Here is a 20,006-nt window from a genome sequence, read left to right as displayed (position 1 = left end):
TTTTATAGATGTGTGAACTGAGGCACAGACAGGCTGAGTTGCCCAAAGACGTAGAGGAAGGAAGTGAAGACTCAGGGACTCCGCTCCAGACTCCATCACAACGCCGGATTACCTCCAAGTGCAAGTGGGGCTGGAAGAGTGTCCCTAGGAGATGGTATTAGAAAGGCTCAGAGCAGTGTCTGTGATGAGGACCCCAGCCAAACTGCAGGGGAACTGGTGAGTCAGCGATGGATCAAGGAGACAGCAAGTGACTGTGTAATGAAGGGTTGCTTGCAATTTCACGAATGTATTTGTTATCAAGAAGCAATTGCCAGTTAATACGTTTATAATTTTAGTGTCTTTTAAAAATTATCTTAGCTGGTTTTGGGTGGTGTGTAGGGTTTGAGAGCTGCTTCTGCTGCCAAAAACATGGAGACTTTGTCCTGAGTCCCATGCTTAGTACTCCGACGTCCCAACTTGAGCTAAAGAAGCCGCCCTGGGTGCCTGGCCACGGCGGCCTGCGCGCTGGTATTTTACGTCTCATCACCAGAGGATTAATTGATGACATCACTGTGGAACCTCCCAGTGTTGGCTCTGTGACTGATGAACATGGGCCTCGGAGGCCTGCAACTTCCTTGGCCTACAGAGCAAATGGACAATATACTATGAAGGACTGCAGCCAGCTTCCTGTTTACAATGGGGGGTTTAGGTTTCATAATCCTGGGCCGATCCAATGCAGCAAACATTCCAAAACTCAATAGATTTCTTGTTCTATTCGTTGGATTTGTGTCCTATTGAGTTTTTCATGGCTAGAGTATTCATGAGAATGAAACTGCTGGGCTCTCTGAATGTTAGCCTGCCTTTTGAGAAGAAATCAGTGGATAATGGATTTGCTCCTGTTAATGAAGTTTTAAAGGGTGTATCAATCCTCTAACATGAAATGTGGGAAAGAATGAAAAGCAGCAGAAAAAGAAGCATCTGTGAAAAGATAGGAAGCATTAAAGCTTGGACTAGAGTGCTTTCTGCGTATGGAAGAGATAAGCTTATCACGGTATTTTTGTCCTGCTGACCTATGGTGACATACTGAAGATGTTAACTGGCATGTTCTTCTTAGTTTTTTGTTTCTTAAAGAAAATATGCTCCACTTCTACAACTATGCTACTATATACAATGATCTTTCTTACGATGCCCTTAACGTTTTTTGGAGATGCCATTTCTGATTTTCAGAAATTAAGGTAAAATCAGGAAGCAAGATCCCACATGCTGAGAACCCTGGATGGCTGATCAACTTTACCTATAGTGCTTTGCCTTTAAACAGTGTGTGATAGTACATGACTTCAGACGTGTATCTAAGACTGTTTCCTCAACAGTAAGAAAGGAGCAGAAATAATTTTTTTCGAATTAAAAAAAAAAATTACCTTTGAACATATCAATGAAAACTGAAGCACCTCTCCATCGCTTTGCTGTCTCCTTCCTTAATGCAGAATTGGCCACAACAAACACTGCGGGCCTTTCTGTTCAATATTTGACATTATGGATTTTCCTACATTTCCTTTGTCTACAGACACTCTTCCAGAGCCATATGGCCTGCAGAACCACCTCGAAAGTGTAGAGGAAGCAGGGGCCCTCCATCCCTCCTGAAGACTGGGTGGCCCTGCCTGGGGGCCTTCACCCTAGATGTGCCCATTGCCTAGAACCCTCCCTTGTGGTGTCTCCCTAGCTAACTTCTCTCCTCCCTCGAGTCTTCCTCCATCGCAGTGAGACCTTCTGTGACCATCCTGTAATACTGCAGCTGGCCCCCTGCCCCCAAACTGCAGGGACTCCTATCTCCCTTTCCCTGCTCTATTTTGTTCTTTTTTTCCATAGCAACTGTCAGCCACTAAGCAAGTAATACTACTTATGCATTATCTTTAGTGTTTGCTGCACATTTCCCCCCTGACTACTATAGGGCAAGCTCCTTGAAGGCAGGCATCTTTATTTTGTTCTCTGACTTATTCCAGGTGCCTAGAGCAATTGTGGGCATCTAGCAGGCCCTCCATTCATATTTTTGGAATAAAAACAAAGGAGTTCTCCCAGGTGGCTGTGACTCCTTCATAAAACAGGAAGGGCTTTTGCCAAGCCTTGGAAGATGGGCAGGCTTTCCATAGGAGAAACAGGGAAGACGACCAGGTAGGGGAGCAACATGAGCAAAAATGCTGGAAGATAGGAGCAAGGAAATCATTTGGGAAGCAGTGAGTAGACCGATTTGGTGGTACCCAGGGTGTGTGACATCAAATACCAGGATAAGAGGTGTGGATTTTCTTTCATAGACAATGGGAGGGAAGCGAAGGACTATGGAACGGGTTCTGAGCAGGGAAGGTACTTGATGCCAGTAATATTTTAGGAAGATGAATCTGGAGGTGGAGTGCCTTTGGGTGGGAGTGGCCCCTTCCGGGAGATTTTCCTAGATCCCCACCCCCTGTCTCCCCCACCTCATGAGCACTCTCCATCAGTCTGAGGATTTTCTGTGCCTCCATTTTCTTTGTGTTCTCACTGCTCCATACTAAGCAGAATCAGAATCTGAAGGTGTGTTGCACAATCTTAGATTTGGAGGGAGGCAGCTTTAGCTCTGCCTACTCTCCTTTTTGTAGGTGAAACTGGGGGAGCCATTACCCATGGCCTCTGGTTAGAAATGGCATGCAGCACTTGGAATCCTTCCTCCTGCTTCTCCATCTTCAAATTCATGCCATGGTCCCCAAGAGGGATGAGTGAAGGCTTTGAGATTTCCCTAAGCAACACTGAAATTCCAAAGGAGGAAAGGCACGGAAGACCTTTGCCCGGTACATCAAGAACGTGGACAAATTTAGAGCTGGAGCCTTGTGTTACAATTGCAAGTCAAACTCCAAGAGGGGTAACCAGCCTATTAGTGCAGGCACCTGGAAACTGACTTTTCTGCCATCTCTCCAAACACACACACACACATGCATGCACGCACACACATGTGTGCACGCTCTCACATACACACATTTACTGGGCCATAGAAAGATCAAGGCCAACTGCAAAGCACCCATTCCCCAAGACTCCTAATTTATATAGGGAACTAGCTATAAAGCTCCTCCTGGCCCCCAACCTTCCCTTGCAATGATAAAGAGCATGTCACATCACACTAAATGTGACACTTAATCAAAACCCATCTTCTTTAACAAATCCTTAACCTCCAGCACAGGAGAGTCACCAAGGCCAAGGGACGAGACAGGGAGCCGACTCAGGTGGCACACACTTTGATCAAGATGATACAGATTTCCTTTTATTTCACTTTCATCAGAGTTGTAAAATTCCAGATCTGTCCCCTTTTTGATTTGACAACAGCACATTTCAGTAGAGGTTGACACCAAAAAAAGACCAGGACTTGTTCTCTCTTCAACTGGGAGTAGGCGATAATTTCTCTGAATCCTCTTCAGTAATGATCGCCAGAGCTTCTGATCTTCCCATAAGCAAGTTTTGCAGGGAATGTGGTTAAACTGAAGCACAAACCTGGCTGGCATCTGGTTCCTTTCTTAAGTGGTATCTAAATACCCTTAATCTATCGGCCCTGGAAAAGACCTCCCCTTCTCTGCTTCCTTCCCTTGGTCTTTTTTTCTGAGACTTAAATCCTCGAGTGAATTCTTTCGCCAGATTTCTGGGGCAGGAAATGTACTTCCCTGCCACAGAGTATGTTAGAAACTTCTGGGGCTCCAGCAACTGTTCATTTCTATAGCATGGCCCATGGCTTTTCTCATGACCTATGTGGGATTTTGTTTTTAAATTATTTAATCACTAGCTAGTTCCCAATAGAACATATTTCTATCTGTTCAATAGACAGTTATTGAATCCTAATTATGGATGATGTAGGTGTTATGAAACAGAAAGATTTACTTCTGCTTCTGAGAAACTTTCCATCTTGAATTATGATGACATAATAGTAATAGTAATGGTAGCATGTGACAGGTGGCTACAAGAATTCCAAAGCACAGATCGTTCATGCATCCAGTAAGTATTAAGCATCTACCATGTGGCAGACCCTGTTCTAGACACTGGGATACTGCTCTGTACAAAATGGACAACATTCCTGCCTGCAAGGTGCTTACATTCTAGTTGGGGCTGGGCTGAAAATGGGGGAACATTTTCAACTTTTGTATATTTGGCTTTGAATGGCTTACAACTTTATCCACTGACCTTCCCCAATCACCTTTTGTAGACTGAATTTGGACTTTCATGTACCCACCAACAAGTGAAGTGTCTGAGCTATTGCGTGATGTCACACCAGCCCCGTTTGTGTAGTGTCAGTACCCTTATTATTCACTAAAAACGAGCAGAAATTTGAAAAATGAAAGTGTGTAAGTTCTCGTGAACTTATTATAATTGAGACAAAGATGGAAACCACTAGAAAGGAAAAAAGGAAAATGAGAGAACCTATTTAAAATGTTGTAGGAATATCACATATTGAGTCTCACGAAGTAGAATTAGGATTTTTCAAATGTATTTTTTGTTTCTGTGAGAGTAGTCTTCTTTATAACATGTGTTGGCAACAGCTTGGGCAGGTTCTCGGCAACAGCACTCTCTAGGCACCACCTCTACACGGGCAGGCCTTTTTCCACTCAGGAGGGCTGGGTCTGGGGCGGGGACCGAGAAAGGACCAGGCGTGGCCCGGCACCAGGAAAATGCACTTACCTTTTACTCAGGACTTAAAGGAAAATAGAATATCCAGCATATTTCAGAGCAGGAGGAAAAAGATGGTTTTCTAGAAAGGACTGTATTTCAGCCAGAAAGAGGAGATCAGAAACTAGCAAAGAATCATCTCCTTCCCAAGACCAGGTTAAGGCTAAAGATTGTAGACTAACATGGAATAGGAAGGTAGAATCTGGGAAGGTGGCAAGGGCCAGAGCTAGGAAGAGAATAAGTGTCACGCCTGCTTTGACTCTTCTAAGTAGAGGCCTCACCCCCCTTGCCCCTGGAGGAGAGGAGACAGGCAGAAGATTATTCCTGAATACAAGTCTGTGAGGGAGTCAACGCAGGATGACAGTCAGGACACTGATGGGACAGTGTGGAATGTTGGGAGTGAGGGCAGCAAGAGCCATCTGAAGCTGGAACAACCAGAACTTTACTTTGTGGTTCCAGTGGCATATGATCTGTGTCCTACTTTCCCTCCTGCAGGCCCCAAACTGCTCATGCAGCAATGCAACACACACGGAAGGAAACCACAGCCCTAAAAGCCAGCAGGAGCTGGAGCGAAGAAGGCTGCATTTGTCCTGGGAGACAAGCTCCCTCCACTTCTGACCAGGTAGACGAGCTGGGAGGTGTGCTACAACCCCTGGTCAAAGTTTATAAGGGTCATCTTCCACTGGCCCCTCTCTGTCATCTCCCCATTATACCTGAGACCTGACTCATGGTTTGACCATCAGATTAAGAAACTTAGTGCAGAATTCAGCCACCATCAAGGTTGGTAAACAGGTGTTTGGTTCTGTGAGTTGTTGCGATAAAATAGTCTCTATTTTAAACTTTTTATTATAAGAAAATTTTCAACATTCATAAAAGTACAAAGAATCTCAAGTTGTACACCTTAAACTTATACAATGTAATATTTCAATTACATCTCAATTCTAAAAATTAATTTAAAAAAATACAATTTAAAAAAACTCCTCTTCCACCATATGATAGACTGCTATGCAACCATTAAAAACTTAAAAATCATTTTACTAAAAAAAAAAAAAAAAAGACTCCCATATACCCATCATCTAAATTTAAACATTAACACCTTGCTATATGCTATAGACTGAATGTTTGTGTTCCATCCCAAGTCATGTGTTGAAACCTAATCCCCACTGTGATGACATTAGGAGGTGGGGCCTTTGGGAGGTGATTAGGTCATGAGGGTGGAGCCCTCATGAATGGGATTAGTGCCCTTATAAAAGAGAACCCAGAGAGCTCCCTCACCTCTTCCACAATGTGAGGTTAAGTGAGAGGACAGTCATTTATAAACCAGGAAGAGGGCTCTCATCAGACACCAAATCTGCCAGCACCTTGATATTAGACTTTCAGCCTCCAGAACTATGAGATAAAAACATTTATATGAGATATAAATGTTTATAATCCACCCCATCTATGGTATTCGCTACAGCAGTCCAAATGGACTAAAACGCCAATTTGCTTCATCAGTTTTTTCTTTCCTTAAGTATTTTAAAATAAATCCCAGACATTGTATTTCACCCCTGAATATGCAGTATATGCTTTTGAAGAGATGAGGACATTTTCTTATAGAATAACCATAGCATCGTTATCACACATATCAAAATTAACAATAAATTCTTAAATATTTTCTAATACCCAGTCCAAATTCAAGATCAGGCACATTCAAGGTGGTGTGGCTGTAGACATACCCAATCCAAATGCAAATCTTCCTGATTATCCCCAAATGTCTTCTTATAATTGGTTTGTTTGAATCGGGATCCAAACCAGGTGCACACTTGCATTTGGTTGTTACGTCTCTTCTGTTGCTTTAATCTAGAGGATCATTCTGCGGCACTAACCAGTGGGTTGTTCTTACCACCCATCCCTCTGTCCTAGGCTTCTGTGACTCTTTCCAAGTATACTCTGAGGCCCCTCTGGAGCAGTTCAGGTGACCAGACGAGAGTGACCACGATTTGAAGGTATCAGCCCTGTCATGGAACCAGAATCGCAGATTTTCAAAATTCCAGGTATGAGACTATGAGATTTGGGGAAATGTATGATGCAGTTTCTGTCCCTGGCTCCAGACAAGATACAGCTTCCACTTAGAGGAGGAAGAGGAGGAAGCTGGAGGAGAGAGAGAGAAGAGGGACCCCAGGATGGAAACAGAACTGAGGGGGGAGCGCTCCACACACTGAGGGTCCAGGCAGAGGGGCTCCCTCTGCGGCTTGTGCCGAGCGGCTAGGCAGCCGCCCTCCTCGGGGTCCTCTGGTGAGCACTGCCCCTGACTCTCCTTTTGTGTGTTCAGTGGAAGGGATGCCCATCGCTGCCGGGAGAACTTTGCAGTCAAAGGCCCACAACACAGGGAAGCTCCTTCATGGGGTTCGGGGCCCTGGCTACCTAGAGGGTTAGTGGTGCTTGGAAGGAAGCCCCTCACCCACCCCAAAACTGGCCAGCACCGAGTTGAGGTCATCCATGCAGCTGGGCCGGGTCACACAGGCCCTCTCCTACATCTTCGTACTGCTGCCTTGTCACTGGCATACTCTAGTGCTCCCTCTGAGAGTTCAGCCTTATGCTAGGCTGATTTCCCCTAGATGTGAAACTTTGATCCAAAGAATAGCATTTCTTACATGAGAGCAGGAAGTGCCTGGAGCCTGAGCTTTGTCCTCTAGTGCGGTATTTCAGCGTTAAGTGTGTCTCTGGACCTCTTGGACCAGAGCTAGACATGCTGGTGAACAGAGTGGAGAAGTGTGAGCCAACACCCAGATGACAGCTGTGCCCCGGGCCTAGGCCATTCCAGAGCACTGGCCTGCCTTTCTGCTTGTGTCTGCGTGGAAATGTTCCTGCCGAGCGCATTTGGGGGACATTCATATCTTCTTTGATGACCCACTTAGCGCTCTTTGGGCTCTTGTCTCCCCTTTATTGGCTTTGGTGACCACAGCGCTGGGAACACTCTGCTCTCAGACAGGCTCCCTGGGGGACCCCAGACATTCTGACTGTACCGGGACGGTGGGAACTTTGGGGGGATGCTGCTCTGCCGGCCCCCACATGTAGCACAGAGATCCTGGCAGCTGGAATCTGGTCTGCATCTGATCCATTTTATCTGAGAAGTATTCAGAAAATTTCTCCCCCAAAGAACATGCTGACTCTCTGAAGGAGGGAGTGCAGGGTGGGTCGCTTGTTTGAAGACATTCTCGGTTTTGATGAGGCTTGTGCAGAGACCCAAGATAAGCCTCAGAACGTGAGCCAAGCGGGTGGGGAAAAGGCTCTCTAGTGACACTCAGCATCTTCCCCTGCCTTCCATTTTACATGTTTACCAATTGTGAAAGCAAATCCAGCTGTTGGGAGGAATTGCTTCCAGATGACATTATGGGAAAGGAAAACACACTTTATAAAAAAGCTGCAGAATAAAAAGCAGAACATGTACGCTCTGTGGGCCAGGATTTCATATGGACTATTTCCTGATATTGTGCAATAAGCCAGCTCCTGGGTAATAATCAGAACAGTGCAAATGTTCCCTGTACGAGAGTAAGGAGACCAGAATTGGGATCAAACTTGGCAGAACTTGGGGAAAATCACTTGACCTTGCTGGGCCACCATATTTGTCTCCTTTTGGAGAACTGCTTCCCACCTTCACTGGGGATCTTGTGAAAGCCTCAGAAAATATTTTCTGTATGCTGAATAATGTAAGAGAAACTATGGGAAAGCAAGGACATTTTGCTTTTGAAAATGGGATGGGTTTCTCAGCCCCCCAGCACAGAAATTTGCTGTGTTGGCTTTCTCAAAGATTTTAGAAGCTCTCTAATGAGCTGGAATTAAAGTGTCCCTTTACTAATTTGGTTTTACAGGTCACTGGATAAAACCTACTTAGAGTGGTTTGGAAGAGGATTAGGACATTTGCATCTCTTCCAAGTTGACTTTCCAGGCAGGGTCAGTCAGCAGCTGGAGACTCCCTTGGCTAGGGGCCAGAGCTCTTTTGTAAGCTGCAAGTTTGCAAGGGCTTGTTGAGCACACTATAACTCTATTATCCAAGGAAAAGAAAGTTTGCAAGGAAATAAAAATGTAAATGTATAAAAGCAAGACCTACGTTCCCAAGTTTGCCAGCCTAGAGAGAACGCCAGAAAGGCCAGCGCTGCAGTTACCCAGGGCAAAGGAGACAGCCTTTGCTGTAACTGAGTACTGTAACTGCTGTAACTGAGTAACTGAACAAGTTACTCTTGTTCAACCCGTATTGGGGCAGAGTGGACCTCAGTAGTTAGAGAATTGCCTTGAGCTCAGGAAGTCTCCTTAGACCAGCACTGTAGCCACTAGCCATGTGTGGTTGTTAGAATTAAATAAAATTTAAAATTGTTTTTCAGTCACACCAGCCGCATTTCAAGGGCTCCGTAGCCATGTGCAGCTTAGTAGTTACAGTAAGGATAAAATGAACACTCACTCATTCACTCAACAAATATTTTCTTCACAGCAGTGAAGGAAGCATACAAAATCTCTGCCCTCCTGGAGTTTCTGTTCTAAAGGGCAGGATAAACAATAGACAATAAACATATCAGTTGTGGTCTCAGCAGGAAACAGATGATGCATTCAATTGTGTAACTGAGGAGAGTTTTATAAAGGGAGGATTTACCAAGATGTGGGCTGACTTCAAGGAAACCAGCAAGGAATGGTGCAGGACCCCAGAATTACCCACTGTGGGGAAGCACACCCACACCTAGGCTGGACGGGACGAGAGGAGAGGTGATCACCAGAACCCAGTGAGAGCTGTGGGGAGGGGCTGTGACCTGGCCCGGAGAGGCCACAGGCGGGGAGTCCCCTGGGGCACAGAGCAGGGCGGAAAAGGGTGGAGAGGGAATCTGAAGGGGCAAACGGAGTATCTAGTAAAGGCAACAGGTGCAAGAGGAAGAGGAGCAGGTAAGAGGGATGAATTATGGGTCAGGGCAGCCACGTAAAACAGATCGCCTGAAGCACAGGGTGTCCTTCATTTACTCTCCCACCAGCCCTCCTTTTCCTGTTTTCTTATGACTAATTGTGTCCCCTCCTCCGCGTCCATCTATCGTCTCTGTGGTTTTTCTGCCACTTGTCCCATCCTCTCTGTGATGGGACACCACAAGTCACACCTGTGGCACCGTCACAAGTCCTTGGAGCCAAACCAGGGCAGCTCTGCTGAACCTTCGGTGAATCTTCATGCTCTGTTTACCTTAGGAGCACAGGCAGGGCGATTTTTAAGTTTTCATTTTAAATAGGCTCTATTTTTTTAGAATAGTTTAAATTTTCCAGAAAAATTGAGAAAATAGCACAGAGAGTTCCCATATTATCCTCACCTCCCCCCAACAACTACCCCTATTATTACTCTCTTCTGTTAGCATGGCACATTTGTTACAATTAATGAACCAATAATGATATATTATTAATTAAAGTCCATACTGTATTCTGATTTTCTTAGTTTTTGCCAAGCTGTCTCCATGCCCACTCTGTACTCCCTAATCTGGCTACCTGTTTCCACACATCTTCCTCCAAGCTTTCAAAAGCTAATAGAGAAAATCCTGAAACTGGGTGAGTTGTTCCAGTCTGAGGAGAGAACATCTGGAAGCACTAACAGTCACAAAGCAACCTACAGGTGCAAGGGATTATCGACAGCCTCGACCCACTCCTCAACCTCTGGGCACTCCCCTCCCTGAAGCCATCACATAGGGGTCCCTTCAGCCCTTCATCCAACTTCCCCTACTGTTAATATCTTACATATCATGATACACTTATCAAAACTGAGAAACTAGCATTGACAGGGGACTATTAACTATATTTTGTTCAGATTTCACCAGTTTTCCTGCTAATATCTGACTTTTTCTGTTCTAGAATCCAATCCAGGATACCACGTAGGATTTACTTGTCCTGTCTCCTTAGTTTTCTCCAATCTCTGACAGCTTCTCAGGCTTCCCTTGTCTTTCACAACCTTGACACTTTTGAAGAGCACTGGTCAGCAGTTTTGTAGAATGTCTTTCAATTTGGGCTTGGGTTTGATGTTTTCTCATGACTAGACTGGGGTTATGAATATTTGGGAAGAAGACCCCAAAGGGGAAGTGCCTTTCTCATGACATCGTATCAGGGGGCTCATGATATGAGCATGACATATTACAGACAATATGAACCTTGGTCACTTGGTTAAGGTGGTATCTGCCAGATTTTGCCACTATAAAGTTACTAATTTTCTTTTCCATAACCTTGTTACCAGTATGTCACTAAATCCAGCCCACACTCAAGGGGAAAGAAATTAAGCTCCTTCTCTGGAGGAAGGAGTATCAAACCTTTGTGGGTATATGTTAAACACACCACAGTAATTAATTAGTATCTTTGGGTGGATGCGTTGAGGCTCTACAAAGATCCTGTGTCTCCTTAAAGTTTCACCTACTACTTTTCACATTCCTCAGTGGATCCTGCCTACAGCAATTACTACTATGGGGCTTTAAAGGTAATTTCTGATTTCCCTCATTCCTTCCACATTTATAATTTGGAATCCTTCTGTAAGGACAGTTCGTCTCGTCTACTCATTTATTAATGAATTCAATCATTTATTTATACCACTATGGACTCATGGATCTTTATTTTTTCTTTGAGTTATAATCTAATACTATTATTATTAATTTTATTGCTCAAATTGTTCCACTTTTGGACATTAGGGGCTCTTTCAGATTTCCTCCTGTGTCCTTTTGGCATGCCCTCATCCTTTTTTGTGTTTTGCTGTGTTTTAAGCGGTACTTTACTTTCTGTGCCCCACGGTCTCTTCGTATTTTCAGCCCCAGCTACTCCAGCCATAGAATCTGCCATTTTTCCAGAGGGTGTTCCAGGGCATTTTAAATTTCCCTACTGATATGCTAGTGGCTTTCTTTAGGGCCTGCTGCTTTGCCAGGATCAGAATTCTTTCCTTACAGGCAACTCTCACAATGGTAAAGAGTCTGACAGAGTCACCGTCCCTGCCCTGGCACGTAGTAGTTGGGCACACAACTATGTAATCCTCGGTGTTCTCTTCCATAAAATGGGGAATAATCGCACTTCCTTATGGTGTTTGTGTGAGAATTAAACGAGAGAATGCATGTGAAGCTGTTCACTTGCCCGTCGTAAGTATTCAATAAATATTTTTTTATGATAATGAAGATGCTGCTGCTTCTGGGAGGGGCCATCGGTTTTAAGGGCATGGACTCGTGGCAGATGCCCAGCTATGTAACCTTAATAAAACTCTCTGCGCCTCAGTTTCTCATCTGTAAAATGGGGATAACAATAACCATCTCATAGAGTTTTTGTTGGATTAAATGAGTTAATACACACAAAGCACTCAGAACTGGGCCTAGCCTATAGTAAGTACTTGTTAACTGTTAGCTATTATTGTTTTTGTAATTATTATTATTATAGAGTAAATCTCTGGTTCCTTTGGTGTTATATTACCCATAGTTGGTAGGCCAAGAATTATGGTAGAAAAATTAAACTATGTACAAACTATGAAATGTAAAGGTAATAGGTGGTTAACATCATGCAGTTATAATCCTTAGAAGGAGTATAGCTGAATTCGAATTCATAACTATTTCAACCACAGTCATGTGCTACTGACATTTTCTCCTCTGAGGTGTTCACAAATGGCTGAGACGGAATTACTCAATTCACACTCATCTCGCGATGAGGCATTTGGCCCAAATGGCCAGCGGCTTTGGGGAAGCTCATTGTGAATCCATCAGAGTTGAACATTAAAAAATGATAACTATGATCAGCCAACGCTGAGGGACCCATTTTGTGGAAAAAAGAAATGGAACCAACACAGTTAGTGACACAATAATTAGGACACACGGGAGACTGCTGACAATTTGGAGGTATTTTCTTGGAGAAAATATCAAATGACTTTTTTTGGGGGGGGGGGAACGTCTTTATTGATAAATAGGTTACAGTGAAATAGAGTGATAGTTTTTAGGGGACATTAGTAGATAATTAATTTGGCAATTTATTGCTGCAGAGTGACAGTTGTGGCCCTCTCCTCTGAGCACATGAAGTCAAATATCCAAAGGTAATTCCTGCTCTGTCTGTGGGATACAGTGTCATGAAAACTCCTGCCCTCCTGCTGAAAACCCCAGTGAGTTTTCTGGTCAAGAACTGTTAGGATTTTCTCACTATTAGTGTTAAAGTGCAGCGGAAGCTCCACTCAAGGAAGAGTGTGGAGGTGTGATGCTGTGAGGGAAGGCCCACTGGCTCAGGCTGGACACACAGGATTCCCTCCCCTTTCTCTCACCCGTCTCAGTCCCCCACTCCCATGCCCAGCCTCCCTCATACCCTCGGGGCACTCCTTGATGCCAGGTGAGTTATTCACTGGATGAACGTTCCCTCAACTACAGCCATTTGTGAACAACCCTCATGATTTTGCTTTATCCACAAACCATATGGATTATCATTTATTTAATATTTTTCTTTTAGTAAAACATAACGCCCAAGTTAGCCTCATCCTGACCAACAATATCTACGGAGCCACAATGAGGTCAGTGACCTCAGCCAATGGCTAGGTGGGGTCTCCCCTCTCAATGAGGAAAAATCCACCGTGGCCTGGCTGGGAACAGGAGCGGAATGGACAAGGGCCTAGAGGAGAAACGGGGCTCTCTTCATGGAGGCAGTTTTCTCTAAATAAGAAGACACTGGCAGCAAGCCCTTCTAACATGAAGGGTCACATGTCCGTTCACCATTGACAAACATTAGGGTTCCTGAGGTCCAAGAGGGTGAAAGGCGAGGTGACTGAGAAGAGTGAGGGTGAAGGTTGTTGAATGCGTCAGGCGTCTGCAGGGTAGAGGCAGGCACGTCCGGCCTATAAAGCCAACTCAGGGGCACTGTGGTAGAGGCTCACTATACGAGGTGGTGGCCCCTAGAGTCTGTTCCCGTGATTCTGCACTGCACTGCTCTCTGCTTTGGTTATTGCCCACTGTCAGGAAGATGGGGGTCTTTCTGGTTAAAGGCTTAAGGCTGACAAAGATGCCAAGCTGCAAACACTTGGATCCCATCAACATTAGCACAACTATTAGTAATAGTGGTTTGTTTTTTTTTTTTTTCTGGAGCATAATATACCAAAGGCTCTGAGGAATTCTGTAGTAAAACAACAAAGAAACAACAGGGTTTATTTGGCTTAACTGAATGTTTCCTAATCCTCAACTATATTTTCACTATCTTGACACCCAATCTTTGATTCATAACATTCCCTCTTCTCAGATGGTAAGCTTTTAAAAAATGATGGTGAAATACAAGTATCCCAGTTAAAGACAATTTTGTAAGAATTTTGTGACAGTCCCACAGGTCCCCGGAGTCTCCTCCAGGGTATTGCTAAAACAGTGTTGGGAAATATGGCTTTCACTGTGGTCTTGCTGGAAGTTGGGGTTAAGCTATCCTGTTTCCTTTTCTCCTTAGATTGGGCCATAAATCTCAGAATATATAATAGCTTACATTTGTATGGAATTTTATAGTTTACATTATCACACGCATTACCTCAGTTTCTCCTCGCAACAACCCTGAGGGTAGGGATTATTCCATTTTATAGATGAAGAAATGGTCTCAAAGAGCTTCAGTGACTCATTCAAGGCCTAAAACTAGCCTGAGGCAATGCCAGGGCTTAAGTCAATCTTTTTACTTCAGATCTGGCGAACTTCCTGTATTTCTAATTTTTTTTTTTTTCCCTTGAGCACATCACTTTGTTTTTTGGTCGAATCAGGCTGTTGGCTCTAAATTCCTAGGATTTGGGGTTGTAATCCCCTCCCCCAATCTGAAATACTGTTTTCTAGTGAAGCCTTGAGGATCACCAGGGGAAGGCACTGACGATCGTTCTAGCACCTTGAGGGCCTGGAGGGCACCTGCAGGGACGTCAAGGGGCTCAAATCCCCTTGAAGAGGGCCAGGACAGAGGCGAGCTGGGCCTGACCTGGGCCTTTTGCTCCTTCACCTAAAATCTTTCCCACTCTCCACCATGCCTCAGGGCCGAGAGCGTCCAAACATTTTCTCTAAGGAGTTGCAATGTTGCCTCTTACTTCCCTGACCCTAAGGGAGGAGCCATTCGTGTGAAAACTTGATTTACCGAAAGAGCCTCCTCGAAACCCCTTTGCTCGTCTTTAACCCATTTGGCGGGTGTCACTGGCTCAGTGTTTGCCGATTCCGGGTCCAGAAGCGCCGAGACACAGGCGGCCAGCGCGGCCAGGGCTTCAAGTGTCACGGCTTCCAGCTCCCTGGGGAGGGAAGTGGGCTTCACCTCCGCCTGGTACCCCCTTCCCTGCAGGGCGCGGGGGAGGGAAGAAGGAAGGAGGGAAGAGAAGGAGGGGGAGGGGACATGGCAAAGAGAGAGGGAGGGGAGGATAAGAAAGGAGAGGGAGGGAGTAAGAGTGGGAAGAGAGTGGGGCTGGGAAAGAGGGAGAGCCGGAAGGGGAGGGGAGAGGTGGAGGCGGAGCGAAGGTGGGGGTAGGGAACGCGAGCCACGGGGGGGCGGGGCGCGGGGCTCGGGGCTCGGGGTGGGGGTTCCTGGCCGCGCCCTCTCGCCTGCACCCCCGGAATTCTGGCCGGGCCCGCGGAAGTCGTACGAGGAGGCTGGTGATCGCTTGCGTACGTCGAGGGGAGCGCCAACTCCTGTTTCCCGCACGTTCCCGGGCGGCCTGGGGGACAGCTGGGGCGTCGCGGCCCGGGGAAGGGAGCGGAAGTCAGCGTCGAAGCCGCGGAAGGAGGGGCGGCTGGCGGAGGCCCCGCAGCCCTTGAGGCCGGTTTAGCTGCACTAATGCCCGAACGCGGGTGTGAGGCTGGAGTGTGGCCGCGCGGTGCTTTCTGGTGCTCAAGTCTGAATGGCGGGAGCCTGATGGCCCGGGGTTCAGTGTGACTCCTCCGATTCCCCAACCAACCTCTGCAAGGGGCTCCCATATCTGAGAGTGAGGTCTGCATTTCTGTGGTCCTCAAGTGGGAAACTGGCAGAAGAAGTGCGGGGGAAACTTCCAGGTTAAGGTGTGTGAATGCGAGCATGTACCGAGGTATGTGAGCCGGAGTGTGCATCCATGAAGAAGAATGTCTTTGTTCCAGGAACCCGTCTCCCCAAACTTATACCGAGTGGTGGGGTGAAAGCGAGGCATTGTGTCCGAAGTCAAAAAGCCAGGAGGTCCCCTGGGAAGCCCTGTCTTCCAGTAGGACCAAAGTGCTAAGCATCTTTGAAGAATGGGCCAGACACCTTGCCTTCCTTCCTGTCCTGCCCGTGGTGATCTCCTGGGAAGCCTATCATTGAATAGTCATGTTTATTGCATTTGTTTTCCTTTCTTGCCTATTACTCTCTCTTCCCAACCCCAGGTAACAAGCTCATACTTCCGTTTCTGCTAACACTTGATTGGATGTCTCCCCTTATTCTTTGACTCACCTGGGCTTTTGGACACCTCATAGAAGGCAGTGCCGAGTCCAGCTCTGGAGAAAGACTTTGATTCAATCTCAGCTCCACCTACTAACTAGCTCTATGCTTTGAGGCAAATTACTTAATCTCCCTACACTGCAGTTTCCACCACTGTGAAATGGAGATAATAATAATACTTACCTTACAAGGTTGACTGGAGGATTCAATGAAATGATTCATGTAGAGTTTATCTAGTCTTATCTGTCAGAGCCATGAGCCCCCTTTCTCCTAAGCTACCCTGGGTATCCCCTCTTATGCACCCCATTATTTTGCCACCTAATCCATTAAGCAGGGGGTTGCTTGACATGTTTTCTTTGTGTACATATAGGTGGATTGTTTCCTCAACCTGCTTTTTAAGTTCTTTAAACATACTGTCATTTCTATGTATACTCTGACACCAGTTTGATACATTTCACATAGCTTGTGTTCAATAAATGTGGATTGAATAATTAATAAAATTTATCTGATACCTAGAGAGAGATTTTTCTAGAAAATTTGAAGTTATGAAAAAGGAAAACTCTTCATGGGGCAGGGTAAATAGAAAAAACTTAATAGATAAAGTTATCTTGTTAGGACCATAAAAAGGTATCATTATAGTAATTTCAATTATATAAAGAAAACTGTAAAAAAGACAATTGGAAGTGAACATGACAAAGTATAGAGTTGATGCTCTGCTGGAGTAGAATTATGAGTGGTTCTTTTTCTCCTGCTTTATACTTTTTAGTCCTTTCCATACTTTTCAGAGTATGTATTACTGTGTTACTTAGGAAAAGTACTTTATATAATTTAGGTTATACAAATGATCATATTTTGGATACTTAGAGATGGAGGGGAAAAAAATTCTGAGAATTAAAGCAATAGTTTTCTTTTCTTCTTTTTCAGACCAGTGAATCTTTTCTGATTCGTGCTAGAAAATCAGCTTATTAGTTTGAAGTATAAAGACATCTCCTTTTCAGTGACCAGAATACTTGTCTTGCCTATTTAGGCACTTCCTTTGAAGGATCAAGATCCAAGGCAGGGAATGAAAATCATAGAAGGGTTCATATTAAATCCAGAGTCAAGGCAAAATGGTCTTAATGGTTATTTCAACCAAGCTGTAGCAGTCTAGTGAATTTTGACCTTCCCAGTATTTTCTTTTTTGGCTTAGAGATGCTCCAGTGCCGTTCTGCTTGTATTACTGTAACACTTTTTTTTTTAATTAAAAATGCTTTATTGCTAAAAAATGCTAACCATCATCTGAGCCTTCAGTGAGTCATAGTCTTTTGCAGTAGTAACATCAAAAATCACTGATCACAGATCACCATGACAAATATAATAAAAATGGAAAACTTTGAAATATTGCGAGAACTACCAAAATGTGACCCAGAGACATGAAGTGAGTGAGCAAATGCTGTTGGAAAACACTTTTTTTAAAAATTTCAAACTTGTGATTTACTTCAAACAGAGTTACCTTCTGCTTTTATTGAAAATGAGGACATCAGCTTGATTTATTTGCACAGTTATTCTTTCATTCAACAAAAATTTACTAAGCACCTACCAAATGCCACACCCTGTGCTGATGCTGGGAATACCAGTCAAGACCTTGTCCTTATCTTCCCGGAGGTTAGGGTCTCATTGATGGACATGCATATATAAATAATGATGTTATAGAGAATTATCACAGGAGCTTTGATACGTCCATGGGCAGGCAAACTTACAGCAGCCAGTGGGACACGAAGGAGTAGCCAGTTGTAGTGGGGCAAGAGCACAGTGAGAAGGAGGAGACAGGAAAAGTTTCACAGAAAACTAGTTATCTGGGCCGATTACAAATCTTTAACTTATAAGTGGGTAGTCCTTCCTGATGTGAAACTATTATTTTTTCCATACTTTGCCCTAATTATGTTATCTTATTATATTCTCTGATACATTAAGGGTATGCTTTGTGATTCCTTACTTGATAGGGGCAGTGAGTTTATAATGGTCAAGTCCTATTCCACCATATTCCAAGGACTGGCCAAAATTTAAAAATATATAAGTCCTTTTATTAGATATGATTGAGGCTTAGAAAACACCTTAAACCTTAAACTTTTTATTTTTACTTAAAGTATATACATTCATTCCCCAGTCTTGAGGTGTTGGGCTCACTGTGGGTCCTCTGATTAAACTTACTCATAGTTTTTTCTTGCGTTAGTCCCACTTTTTAAAAAAAAAATAAATTTATTTATTTATTTTTGGCTGCGTTGGGTCCTTGCTGCTGTGCGTGGGCTTTCTCTAGTTGCGGTGAGCGGGGGCTAATCTTCATTGCGGTGCGTGGGCTTTTCGTTGCAGTGGCTTCTCTTGTCACGGAACATGGGCTCTAGGCGCACGGGCTTCAGTAGTTGTGGCTCACGGGCTCTAGAGTGCAGGCTCAGTAATTGTGGCCCACGGGCTTAGTTGCTCTGCAGCATGTGGCATCTTCCCCGGCCAGGGCTCGAACCCATGTCCCCTGAATTGACAGGCAGATTCTTAACCACTGCGCCACCAGGGAAGCCCTAGTCCCACTGTTGATTCATTGCGTTTAGGATTTCTAGCCTCTGTTTTTCTGTAGTGGAGAGAGAACATAAAGACACTTGTAAAACAATTATAAGTGGGGAGTTTTTTAGGCTTTACAATTTTTTTCTTCATCTTTTACCGTTTTCTAGTTCACAACTAATTTGACATCAATTTTTATTATTTATTTTTTAGTGACCTGCCTTTATAGAGTCTTTTCAGAAATCATTCAACTTCATTTTTATATCATTTTTCATGTCCGGTTTATTTATTTGTTTTGAGTTTTTTTCTTTTGCACTCATATCATTATTTTATGTAATAGACATCAACACATTTTAGAATAAATAACTGATTCTAAGGATGCAATTCAACTGTTCTGTAATGTTTCATTTAAAAAATGTTAGTCATGACCCAGTGAATTTATTTCAACCCAGTAAATTGCTATGAAGACCTACAGTTCGAAAAATACTGTTTTAAAGAGTAGTCACCTAGCATTCAGTGCACCTGGCATCAGTGGGGGTTAGAGAGGGATAGAGAGTGAAGGTTAATCCAGTTAGTTAGTTAAGCAGTGTTTCGTTAAGAGGGCTTCTACTATATTAAAATTTTGTTGGATTAAATTTCTGGGTCAACCACCAGGGTTTGGAAATCTCCTTGCACTCAAGTTTTGGATGTGTGGCTTGAGTTTTAAAGAAACCTGGCCTGGATCTAAAACTCTCAAGCTTAGAGTTAGTGCTAATGGCCCACAGAGTTCATGTTATATAGTTAACCAACCATAACTGAGCCATTTTAAGGCCATTTTTATTATATCCTTTTCTACGGATAGAACAAGGAAGTTAATTGATAAAATGTCTAAGCTAATATAAGAAAACAGTTTTCCTAGTTTGTGACAATATCTGGGCTTCTAAGAACCTCCATTTAAGTCCTGTATTCTTTCCAGGGACACAGCACTTGAAAGATATTTGATGGTACCAGAAAAGGATATGGCAAGGAAGAATATTTAAGTTGAAGTCAAGACCTTCCTTCTTGGTGGAGCTTCCCAGATAAAAAAGGTATTGGGGGCTATCCTGCCAGAGAGCATAGTAAAGGCAGGTGGGTATTTTCCTGGGTTGATAAATGTATTTACCCTGATCTGCAGGACTAGCTCTCAGAAGTGTACCCCTTTTCAAAATGCCTGTTGTTCACGGAAGATGTGGCCAGGGAAAGATGGACCATCTTTGGCAAAATATCTGGGAATACCTGCCTGCAACTCAGGTACCTCTATCCCCTTTTAAATGAGGGCACACAGTGTGATGTTCTTCAGTTTTGAGGATGTTAGGCCTGGAACCTTAGGTTTGGTGTGGAGATTGCTTGGAAATAGGGCTTGTAAGGGATATGCACTAGGCATATCTCCTGGCTTCAAGAGCTGTTTTTCT

At 44.2% G+C, this 20,006-nt stretch overlaps 1 long non-coding RNA gene and 1 pseudogene across 1 annotated transcript; both read left to right on the top strand.

The window, feature by feature from the left end:
- Positions 1 to 396: 396 nt before the first annotated feature.
- LOC133079301 (oligosaccharyltransferase complex subunit OSTC-like) lies at positions 397 to 913 on the top strand (annotated as a pseudogene).
- A 14,709-nt stretch (positions 914 to 15,622) lies between these two features.
- On the top strand, positions 15,623 to 19,805 carry LOC133098868 (uncharacterized). Its single transcript, XR_009702258.1, has 3 exons — positions 15,623 to 15,679; positions 19,532 to 19,643; positions 19,730 to 19,805. It is a non-coding gene; the product is annotated as an uncharacterized LOC133098868 (long non-coding RNA).
- The last annotated feature ends 201 nt before the right edge of the window (positions 19,806 to 20,006 follow it).

The sequence above is a fragment of the Eubalaena glacialis genome, chromosome 1 (assembly GCF_028564815.1).
Source record: "Eubalaena glacialis isolate mEubGla1 chromosome 1, mEubGla1.1.hap2.+ XY, whole genome shotgun sequence".
Classification (NCBI taxonomy): domain Eukaryota; kingdom Metazoa; phylum Chordata; class Mammalia; order Artiodactyla; family Balaenidae; genus Eubalaena; species Eubalaena glacialis.
The sequence above is the reverse complement of the archived record's forward strand: the minus strand, read 5'-3'. Positions and strand labels throughout refer to the sequence as shown.